We start from the raw sequence: 11,350 nt of genomic DNA on the forward strand, positions 1-11,350 counted from the left end.
AGATGCTGGTTCTGGCTGCACAGCCATATTTTATTAGTTTAGGGCAAAGTATTGAGGCACATTGCAAATATTCCATGTCTTCTCAGGTCGTGACTACAGCTTTGTTTGGTTTCTATTCGTTGCCTGTCCATCACTATTGATGAGGGACCTGCTACTAGTTTTCTGTTACAACCTTACGAAGAAAAATGTTGTAATAGAAACAGCGCTAAACTTTGTTCTTCACTTCTGCTTCTTCTGCAGAACTGAATCATCTGTACTACACTTTGGCCAAGCTCTGACTTGTACATATACTCCTAGTGACTCACCTCTTGTGCTTTTTTGACACCATATCATGCCAGATTACCCAACATATCTTCATCTGATGGTACCTGCATTTCATCTTAACTAAAAGACAATATCATTTCCATGTTTGGGCTTTTGGCTTCTGGTCCCCAGCTCTCCCTACAACTTGCTGTGCACCTTGGATAGCTACAGGATGACTAACCTTTAATATCCTTTTTAATATTTACTTTTTACTAAAAAATGAGGGGGGAGAGGCTCAGATTTTTTTTGCAAGAAGAGCCTATGAAAATGAATGTGATGCTTCCATTAAGGAATATTTCTTTACTGAGGAAATATCCCAAAATTTTCCCTGCAGATATAATATGTTCAAATAAACCAAACTTGTCTTTTCTCTCAGTCTGGTGAACCAGTGATCAACCAGCTGAAGTACTCCCCTTCCCTTCTTCACAGAGTTCTGTCTGGACTGAAGGACACCTATGTCTTACAGGGAACACTTTTCCAGCCACCTCTATCTCCCTAAGCTGCCTGTTTCAAACTGGTCAATAGTGAGCAGACCCCATGAAGCAGAGGCCATAGCTGCATGAACACCACAGGAGTCCAGGGTGGACAATAGTAGCTCTGACTCAAAACCATATTCTTAAGGGAAGATCAAGTCTTGTTTTACTGGGTATTAAAGGGCTTTCTAGGTCCCTACTAGTCTGTCCTGAGATGTGCTGTGAAATTGGGTTTGTCTTGATATAGATGGTGGTTTTCCCCATTTTGTCTAAGTCTATGCAGAATCCATAGATCTTGGACTGTTTCTTCCTACCCTTGGCTGTGAGGCATCATGGGCTATTGGCAGGATCTTTCAGGAAGATGAGCTATTCCCTGGGATTTCCTCTTGCACTGTGGAGAAACTTCAGTTCTGGGTCACTGCAACTGTTCAGCCCTGAAAGCAACGAACATATATAGTGTGCAAGTCCTTTCAAGTGAGCGCCCTGGTGAAGATGAAGGACTGCCATTCTACATTTACATACTAGAAGGGAGATTGCTGGATGCTGTGAGCAGGTGGGTGGATAGATGACAGCCGGTGCCAGACGCTAGTGGACTTTTTGCATTTGTTGCTGTTATGAGATGGTTGATTTGAAGTGTTGGGCTTCTGTAAAACTCCCATCTGGAAAATTCCTTTGCTTTTAGCCCATCTGTCTGGGTGCTGGAAATACTATTGAATTTTATTGTTCTTACATATTTTATTCTCCCTAGAAAAAAACCCATAGTCTCCATGTTCTCCCTATTACTTCACTCAGTGATAATGTCTTCTACATCATCGACTGAGCACTTGTGTCTAGAGCTCAGAGACAGTGAGATCATGAACATGGGCGCTCCATCTCTACCTTCCATGGTCCTAGTTTGCCTAAGCCTCTTCATGTAGGAGTTTCTCTTTTCCTAAAGCTATGCAGACTTCAGGTAATCAAACACAAACAAATTGGAAAATTGATAAGGGTGGACAAAACTAACCAATCCAGAGGGCAGGAAGGGGGAAGACTCCGCCCAAGCAGCTGAGATGCCACTAAACTCCGCTGTGCCAGCTCTGCGTGTGAGAGAGGGGAGTACACATGTCAGTGCCCTGAGGGTCTTAACAGTCCTGAGCAGCCCCAGCTGGGGCCTCCACCCACCCTCTCCACCCATAGGCTTGAGAAGCCCCATTTATGCTCAGCCCTGGGCCACCTCTGTTTCTGCCTGAGCTATATTGGAGGAATGCTGGTCTGCAGCTCAGCTATGTCTTTGTCTGCCCATGGTCCTTACCGAATGCGACCCAGACCTGCAGGTTGACTTTCCTACTTGACCTCAGATGTGTTTCATCAGTGTGGACTTGTCTGGTGTTCACTGGGCTGTGTTTGACTCTGGTTGCTGTCATCAGGCCTGATTCTGACTAGTGGATTGATTTCCATGTTGACCCTGGATCTGCCTCATCATCATGGACTTCCCTGATCATTGTGACTCTTGACTGTATCTGGCTGATGGCTCTGGGCCTGCCCTGATTGCACCCCTTGGAGCATCTCCCTGTCCTGCTGGCAGCATCATTGCACTTGGTTCCCTGTTCCCTAGGGAGCAGCTAGTCCTTGCTGCTCTCAGACATAGTCTTCCTCAATGTTCAGCTTTCTGTGCATAGGCTCCTCTTCTCTGCTAGGTAGACTAATAAATCTTGGAGCAGTAAAGCCTTTCAGGCATGTTATACAAAATCCCTTTCTCTGAAGTCACTTTGGGCTTTGCTGTTAGCTCTAATGAAGCTAAGACTGCCTTTAGAAGAGATGCAGTCCCCAAATAACCTAACCTTAGCTTAGCCCCAAAGCAGTAATGTTTACTGTTTCACAGTAAGCCTCAGACAAGGGGAATTCAGTATGGGGTTTGGGTGACTTGTAAGATGCAGGAGAACATGAAAGGGCTACTTTCCAGAGCCAGCTTGGAGTGGCAGGTTTCCAGACCACTTTGTATGCTGTACATTTGGGGTTTGGAGAGAGGGAGGATATTTTTTTTTGCCAGAGCTTCCTGAGAACACATGAAAACATCACATACATCATGTATTACAGGTGAGCCTCAACAGCATCCACGGGCTTTGCTGTGGTCTTATGGTCTCCACTTAACCATAGTTTGCTCTGTCCCAAAGCAAACAACCTGCCGTGGCAGGACCTGTCAGGGAAGAGCCTTTACTTAAGGTTGGGAGAAAGGACATATGAACTGTCCTGCAACCTCTGCACCAAGGATAGGACTTGGCTGCAACCAGGTAGTCTCAGCTGCTGGAGACAGGATTTTTATACCGTGTGGTACATATGGGGAGACTCATGTATCACTGTTTTCTTGCCTAGAGTGTTTCTAAGAATAAAATGAGGGTGGGGAATGACAAACAAATTTGGAAATGAGGAGGGGACATGCCTTGTAGAGGGAAAGGCAGGATGGGGGCTTGACAGCCCCAGCAAAGCAGGGAGAAGTTGGTGAGCTTTTAGCAGGCAAGAAAGGGGGCCTGCCCTCAGCAGGGGTGAAGTGAGCTTCATACACAATGTCAGAAAGGCAGGAGTCATCTTGTTCCCCATTCTGGGCAGTGACTTACGGTGTATCCCCCTGTTCCGCCATGTGCCTCTTATCACCTCTGCCTATTCACATGCCAAACAACCTGTTTCTATCTTCTGTAGTGTGGTGTTGCAGCCCCCAGGGCCACTCTGAGGTCCCAGGGTAAGCCTTATTGTGCTGTTATCTTGGTCCTAAGTGCAGTGACTTGGGTGTCAGCTGCTCCCTGTCCACACCTGGGCCATCTGCTGCCTGAATTGTACACCAGAGCGACTCAGCACAAATTGTGGCCAGAATGTAAAATACTGACCAAAGCCAATCACCTTGAGATCCTATAAATACCAATCCAAAAGGGAGACCTTTCGAGCTCTCTGGGGCTGCGGCAGGCTGTGTGACCCACTGTCCCCACCTGAGCTGGGACGCCTCTCAGGGTATATTTCGCGAGGGTTGAAGGATCGTCCGTTGGTGATTTCGCGAGGACTCAAAGGCCTGATTTTGTGAGGTTCACCAACTGTCCATTGATGAATGCCGGCACATAAAAGTGAGTACTTAATGAAACTCTTGAAAAGGGAAATATTAGTCACAAGTTAACCTCTGTGTGTGTGTGCAGCTTGATTCAGAATTGTCTGTCTGTGTGTGTGTGATTTGATTTAGAGCTGTTTGTCAGTCAGTCTGTGTGTGATTTGATTTAAACCCCATCTGTGTGTGCAACCCTGCTGTAAGTTTCAGCTGATCCTTGCCATTCTTGAATCTTTAACAAAGTTGCTATTTTGATTGTAACAAATTTCATTGAATTACTCTGTTAAATTGGCTGATGCTTAAGTGCCGGTAAGAATTATACAACCTAATTCTGTGGTCTATCTCAAAAATATTAATAAATCTTAAATTGCTGCTAAAACAAAGATCTGTAAAAAATCATATTTACGATATGTAGCCAAGTCCCTTCTCTCTTCCACAGTGTCTGCCTTTCTTGCCTGTATCACCACTGTAGACCTGACACCATTTGTCTCTTCTATCTACATTCCTATTGCATCTATCTGCTCCTCTGTCTCCAACTGTGCTTCACCTGGTAGGAATCAGAGTAGAAGGTACTGAAAACCACCCTGTCCTCTTCAGCCTTCATCCCTTACACATTTAATATCTGATTTCTCCTCTGCCTGTGTCACTTCTACCCTGGGGCAAACTTGAGAGAACAAAACCCACTCCAGTCCTGTTATTTAAAGTACCACTGGAAGGTGCTCAGATACTCTGCTGATGTGTAGTGCAAAGTCCCTGAGAGAGCAGCTTCACTGCACAGAAAGGAATTAAAATAATGTGCACATAAGCCAGGAGAGCAGCCCTCCTTGCAGCTCCCTGAGTAGTTATAAAATGAGATTCTCTGTTCCTTAGGGGACTGTTAAAACCAGTCAATATTTATGAAGCTTTTAGTCTGCAATTTGTTCCCCCTTCTACGTGCTTGTCTCTGGGACTCAGCTGTTTCTTGGCCTGTTACTGCCATAAAATTAGATGCTATGGTTTAACTGTCTCCTTGCTTAGAGAAAAAGGGAAAGGCCCAAGGTAGACTGTAAAGCATCTCAAGTTGTCATAAAGCGTCTCCAGTTGTGACCCCACTGCAAGCGACCAAGCAAGCACACAGAGGGAAGCACCACCAGCTCCCAACAGATGGGTGTTGTACTAAAAAGAAGCAGTTCCTTGTGGTTAAGGCAGTGGAGGGTAAGAAGTGCAGCTGGGATGCCTGCCTGGCTTTCACATCCACTCTGTGGGCTGTCAGGAAACCATTCAACTTTTTAGAGAATGAGCCAGCTCCAAAGTGTCATCCTGGAGTGAGGGGCTGAAAGAGTAATGCAGGAATGCGAAAGCATGGGATGTGGGAGGAGGCAGCCCATAGAGAGAAAGCAGGGAGCAGAGGCAGTTGTGGTACCATTCTCCTCTCTGCTTCATAATCCTGAGCTGGAGCACCTCCTCCAGACTGGATCTCAGTCTCCCATCCCTACTGACCAGAAGTCACTTGGTTGAGGTTCCTGGTGAGGAGATGCAGGGCTAATTAGCCTGGCTTCTGGGTGAAATTGCCAGGGTAGCTGTGCTGGTTCTGGGGTAGGTTCTGCAGAGCTAGATGGCAGGCACTGCCTGCCTGCATGGAATTGTCTTCAGAAAGCCCTAGTCCCACAGCACTTCTAAGGCTGCTGGTGGTGAGGCACTGTGTCCTCCAGACCACGCTGCAGCCACCAGCTGGTAATATTCGCTAGCTGCTGGACAGGCTGATGTGCACTTGGCAGCTCCAAGTGTGACCACAGAGGAATGAGCTGCCTCTTGTTTTTTCTTGTTGCAGATGTTGGGCTGAAGATGCTCGATGTTACCTGCCTCGAGGACCTCTGCAAGGATCCTTTGGTGTGGTCAGCAACCATTGTATGGGAATGAGTGTGTGCATCCATCTGTCTCTGAATGCTTCCCCTGAATTTTGCACACTTCCTTCTACTTTAATCAGCCACTTCCAGTAAGTCTAAATTGAATGTAGCTTGCGCATGTACTACTTTGGGTAACATGGCCATAATAGACAAGGCTGGGTGATTTCCTGCTAAAAATGCTGGTTCGGGGACTTTTAAGGTTGTGGAGGTCAACCCTGTCTGCTAACAGTGCCAACTCTCATGCTGTCATTCCCCTTTCTCCTTCTTCCTCTCAGTCCCCATCATCTGGCCTTTTGGTTTATTGAGACATGTTACCCATTTTTTTGAAAATTCTCACTACAGTTCACCCAAAAGAGGGCTTAGAGGGTACAAAAATCCATTTGGTTGTCTGTGCAAACTTCCTCAAAACAATAATCCTTGCATTTCCAAGACCCTGTTACCTTACTTAGCTTTTCATTTGCACCCAGGGCTGCTGAGACTCTGATAGCTTCTGCACATGCAAAATAGTGTTCTGTTGAGTGAATACCAATGCTTTGTGGATGTAAACTTGCATATACAAAAGCACGACTAGAAATGAGGGATCTAACTGAGATTGTAGGATATATTCATCCCTCACCTTTTGGCCTGCTTGCCACCCTGCAGCTTGGGAAACAAGGCTGTTAGAAGTGAAGAAGTGATAACACAGGATTTCTTTTTTTTTTTTTTTTTTTTTAACCAGAAAAGGATGGGCTGGTGGAGATCAAGAGAGGTGATTTTTAGGTAGATTTAGTAATTTTTCGGAGTGGAAGATAGCAAACTCACTGCTAGGTGAGAATAGCACCAACTTCACCCCCCAGAAAACTCCCTTTAACAACATCAGTGTGGTGATGTTTCATCCAGGTGGTAATGACTGAATAAGTGAGAACTGGCCAAGGTGCTTCATCTTGACGTGCCACTTTTATTATTATTCTTATGCCTCCATTGGGCAGGCTTGCAGGCAGCTTCCTGCGGAGCACTAAGTGAATAACAAATATCTCTTCTGGGGGAGGGGTGGGGGATCGGGTCTGACCTATAAGAGTAAAGGAAAGATGCACAGCGGATGAGGGAAGAACAAAGCAGCAAATGTGCCACTTCTAGTATTACTTCTCGCTTTCATTGGTAAAGGAGTTTTTTTTGGAAGGCATTTGGTCTCTTTTGTTGATGTGAAACTTAACACTGTTTCACTTGGAAAAAAGAAAAATCACCAAAACTACAACCCTTGCAAATGTACATGTAAAATTGCGGGCAGAGATGCAGAGCTAATTTGCACCTTGCAGTTTCCAGGGTGGCCTATACAAACATCTGATCTGTGCATGTAACCGAGCTGTGAGCAGCATCATACTTGACTTCAGATTGCATGGGTTCTCTCTCCAACTTAAAAGTCAACAAAAGCCTTTGTTCTGTAAATGCATAGCTCATGATTTTCCTAGTGCCCCTCATTATATTACACAGAAGCACAAGTGTATTTTTCTCTTTGTTCATTCTTTGCAATCACCTCATTCATTACCCCCGGTGTGCTTTACAGTACCTTAATCTTTGCAGGCTCCTGCTCTCCTTGTCCTTCAGGGAGCCTGAATTCCCCCAGGCACCATTCAGCTACCTATGGAAATTGCACACCTGCTTCTTGGTGTTCCTTGCCAATGCTGTAATGTTTGCTTCTTCTCATTGGCCCCTTCTGGCGCAGGACTTCAAACCTCTCTTAAAGTGCATCTTAGCTTAGAAATGCAGGGAAGTTAATGACTGAAGTGGGTCAAAGAGAAAAAATGAAAGCGTGTGTCTCCAGCTCAGGTGCAAAGGAAGGTCAGTGCCCTGGCATCAGTCACCACTGACCCACAGGTTTGGACATGGGTTTGTGCAGCACCTGATACCATGAGACACCTAGAACCATTTTTTCCATCCCTTTGCATTGACCATTAACTGATGCACACATTCCTGCTTGCAGGATCATTATCCCCTGTGTCTATTCCCACAGCAGCCTCATCAGTTGGAAGTTAGCCTTGCCATCATTAAGGAAACTTTAACAAAGACTGTTCTGTTGGAAGTGAACATCTTGATGAGGCCTAATTTATTTCACAGTTGTTATCCTGTTGACCTAAAATGACAGCAGGACACTTGGAGAGATGCCCAGTTTGTTTAAGCAGCAAGCACAAAATTGTCTCTCCCTGCCTGCAGGCAGAGCTTAGCAGCATAAGGCACTCCTGGCTCCTGGTCCCAGTGCTCTGCCTGGCAGGTCCTGCCCCTGAAAGCTCACTGGCTTTTCTGAGGGCCAGTCCAGATAGTGTTGGTTTTATCTGTTTTTAACAGTTCCAGCCTCTGCTTTGCACATCCCCTCAGGAGTGTTTTCAGTGCTGTGAGACCTGGGATAGCATTATGTGATGCACCAGGGTAACAAACTGGGTACATTCCAGGAGTGACATGTATTCGGGGGCAGGATCAGATGCCTGGGTGCAGGCAGGGAAAGTGCACAGTCCTGGGGCTCAGGACTTGTGTGGTGGCATGGTCCCAGCTGCAGTGCCATCTCTGAGCCCCTGCTCACAGCTGTCTGCTGGAGTGCCCCTCACTGACCTTGGTGTGCCTGGGTACATGGGATCTGCCATGGAGAGTGGCTGCTGGAAAGCACAGAGCCAAACAAAGTGACAGTGCAAGGACAAGGGGCTGGGGTCGCAGGGTGCAGCAAGGGGAAGTCCACCTGGTTATAAGGAGAAAAATCACAATGAGCAAAGAATGGAACAGGAGCTCAGAAAGGTGGTGTGATCTCTAGCCTTGGAGATTTTCAAAATTCACCTGGGCAAGGCACTGAGCAACCCCATCAGATTTTGAAGCCAGCCCTGCTTTGAGCGGGGGGTTGCACTAGAGCCCTGCAAATTCCCTCCTGAGTGAAGTTACTCCATGAGACAAGTTAGAGGTGTGTGCCGTGCACTTCAGCTCAAATTCTGCATCAGCTTCCTAGTTGCTTTTGTCCTGGGAAATGAGATGGGCTTGTCTTCCAACAGAAGCTCCTGTGAGAATTAAGTACCTGCTTTGATAAAAGATTGAAGTGTCATCATCTTATTATCTTAAAGTGGTTGGTCTTCCCAGCTTTATTGGGATTAATCTACCCATTGCAACATATACCATTTGTCAAGCTAGATGCTGTACGATTTGCACAGGAAAAGCTGATTGACGTCAGTCTAGCAACAGACAAACACCTTCCATGCTTTTTGCCTAGAAGCAGCAGCTTTTAGATACAAGTGAGAGTCTGGAGGGTGGCTTGAGATCCACCATGAGAAGCCCTTTGGGAGCATAAGACATGATGCCACTGCAGCGCAAGCGTTACATCAGGAACCCACTCCCTGGATCCTGTTTAGTTCCCTGTCATGCCCAGGTCCCCTGTGGTCATTTTTGGTTTTTTGTAGCTGTCTTTGAAATCTTCTATAGTCTTCAAGTGATTCATGCCATCTTCCAGTCTCAGAGATTTCATCTGAATACATCTCAAAAATCAAGCTAAGATGAGAGGGAAGTCCAACATCAAGAATGCAAAAAAGATGCTTTGTTTGGTGTGTAGGACCCTGCCTTAAGGAACATGGTTTTGCTGGTGTTACCCCTCCCAGGAGCCTGTTCCAGCCTTTCGGTGGTCTGACAGTTAGAGATGTTCCCCTCATTTCCAGCACCAAGAAAATAATGTCACTTGTACTGTCTGCCTGTAGTTTCCTTGGGTTCTAGCAGAGCTCACCATTCAACCGCTATCACTGAGCTTCAGTAGATCTTGCAAGAACAAATACATTTGCATGACTAAGGGAGCCACAGAAAGGCATGAGGACCCATGTAATTTGTGTAGTAGAAGCCTGAACCTAGGAACCTCAGGAACTACTCTGCTGTGACCCTGAGCATCAAGTACCAGACCTTGCTTTAGTGAAGCTACATGCAGCCAGGCACATAGTTCTCTTTTAACGGAAGCCAAAGTCACATCAGTCCAACGGGGTATCTCTTGAATACATTGCAGATTATTACTAATTTATGTTTCTGGTTTTGGCCCTAGCCAGAAAACGTAATACAATACAAATTCATTACCGAAGACTGGAGCAAAAGCTGTGTGCATGGAGTAAAATGCAGGATCAGTGGGATGGACAGATTAAAAGTGGTGTCATAAAGTTGGCTCTGTTGCATTAAAGCTGCTGTGTATGTGAACGCTTCAGGCTTTCAACTTCTTCTGCTTTGTATTGAATACCTTATACTGAGAGAAGGGCAGGAGAAAACCATATTCCAGTTTTGGAAAGTCAGATCTGTATGTTCCATGCCACTTCTGTATCTTCCTGGTTGCTTGGCCTCTACTTTTGTCCTGACTTTTGTCCGATAATAAATGGTTATTCAGCGATCAAAAAGCTTGATTAGTAAAGGGTGAAGGATGTCCGGAGGAATATACTGACTTCAGGAAAACTGACATTTAGGACAAACTGGAAATGACTTTTAGACTCTTCCTTAGCAGGGAGCTCGCTGTAACCACCCGGATTATTTGCGAGCAGTCCAGTTGTATTGCTTGTGCGAATGGCAGGGGGATTAGAGGGAGGAGCTGGGCAGAGCTGGGACTGGCACAGAAGATAATCTGTGAGCTGCCCCTTGGGGGGACAAGCCCCTGTGACTAATCCCTCGGTACGATCATACGGAGCCGCTGTGTAGCAGGGCTCATCCCGTGCACCGTCCAGCTTGAGGCTCGCCCGGGGCGTGTTTTCATTTCCCGGGCGGGCGGGACAAGGCGAGCACGGGGGTGGGATGGCTCGGGAAGGGGGAGCAGGGGGAGCAGCACCCGGATCCGACACGGGAGAGCGCCGGGGGGGGGGCGGACCCGAGTTGTCCGAGCGGTTTGAAAAGCCGCTCCGGCGGTAGCAGGGGTCTCCAGCCCCGCCTCCAAAAAAAAAAAAGGAACAGAAAAAAGTAAAATTAACTGTAAATAAAGGCGCTCGGAGGCTACCCGTCCCGTTGAACTCCGACTTCGGCACAGCTGAAGAAAGGGAGGGGGGAACAAGCCCCGTCCGCCCGTGCCGTCCCCCCCCCGCCCCCCTCCCCGGGGAGAGGGGCGGCGAGCGGCGGCCCCGCCCCGCCCCGCCGCTTTCTGTCCCCTCTCCCGCGCCGTACGGCCGGGCGCGCCGTCTCCATCCGCTGGCAACTTCGGGGCGCGGGGCGCGGGCGGCGCCGCCGCGGCTCTGCCCTCACCCGGGGGGCGAGGGCCGACCCCTCCTGGCCCCGGCTCGGCCCAGCCCGGCTCACCCCACCCCACCCCACCCCACCCCACCATGGCCGGCATCGGCATCGACCACTCCAAGCTGCCCGGAGTCAAAGAAGGTAGCGGTCACCCCGGGGGGGCGCGGAGCCCGGCCCCGGGCGGGGGGAGCTGGACGGGACGGAGCGCTTCGGGGAGAATAGGGGGAAGGAAGGGGAGGAACTCTTTAAAAAAAAAAAAAATTAAATTTTCCGGCCGCGGGGGCGGTTCGCGGCGCTCCCCGAGGAGCCGGGGGGGGGGGGGCTGCGTGGGGCCCCTCGGGGCTTGCGGGGCCGTCCCGCTTCCCCGTGCGTTGTCTCCGGCGGCTGTGCGGGCGGGCGGGAGGGGAGGCAAGGCGGGGAAG

This window comes from Pelecanus crispus, chromosome 9, assembly GCF_030463565.1.
Source record: "Pelecanus crispus isolate bPelCri1 chromosome 9, bPelCri1.pri, whole genome shotgun sequence".
In the NCBI taxonomy this organism is placed as follows: Eukaryota; Metazoa; Chordata; class Aves; order Pelecaniformes; family Pelecanidae; genus Pelecanus; species Pelecanus crispus.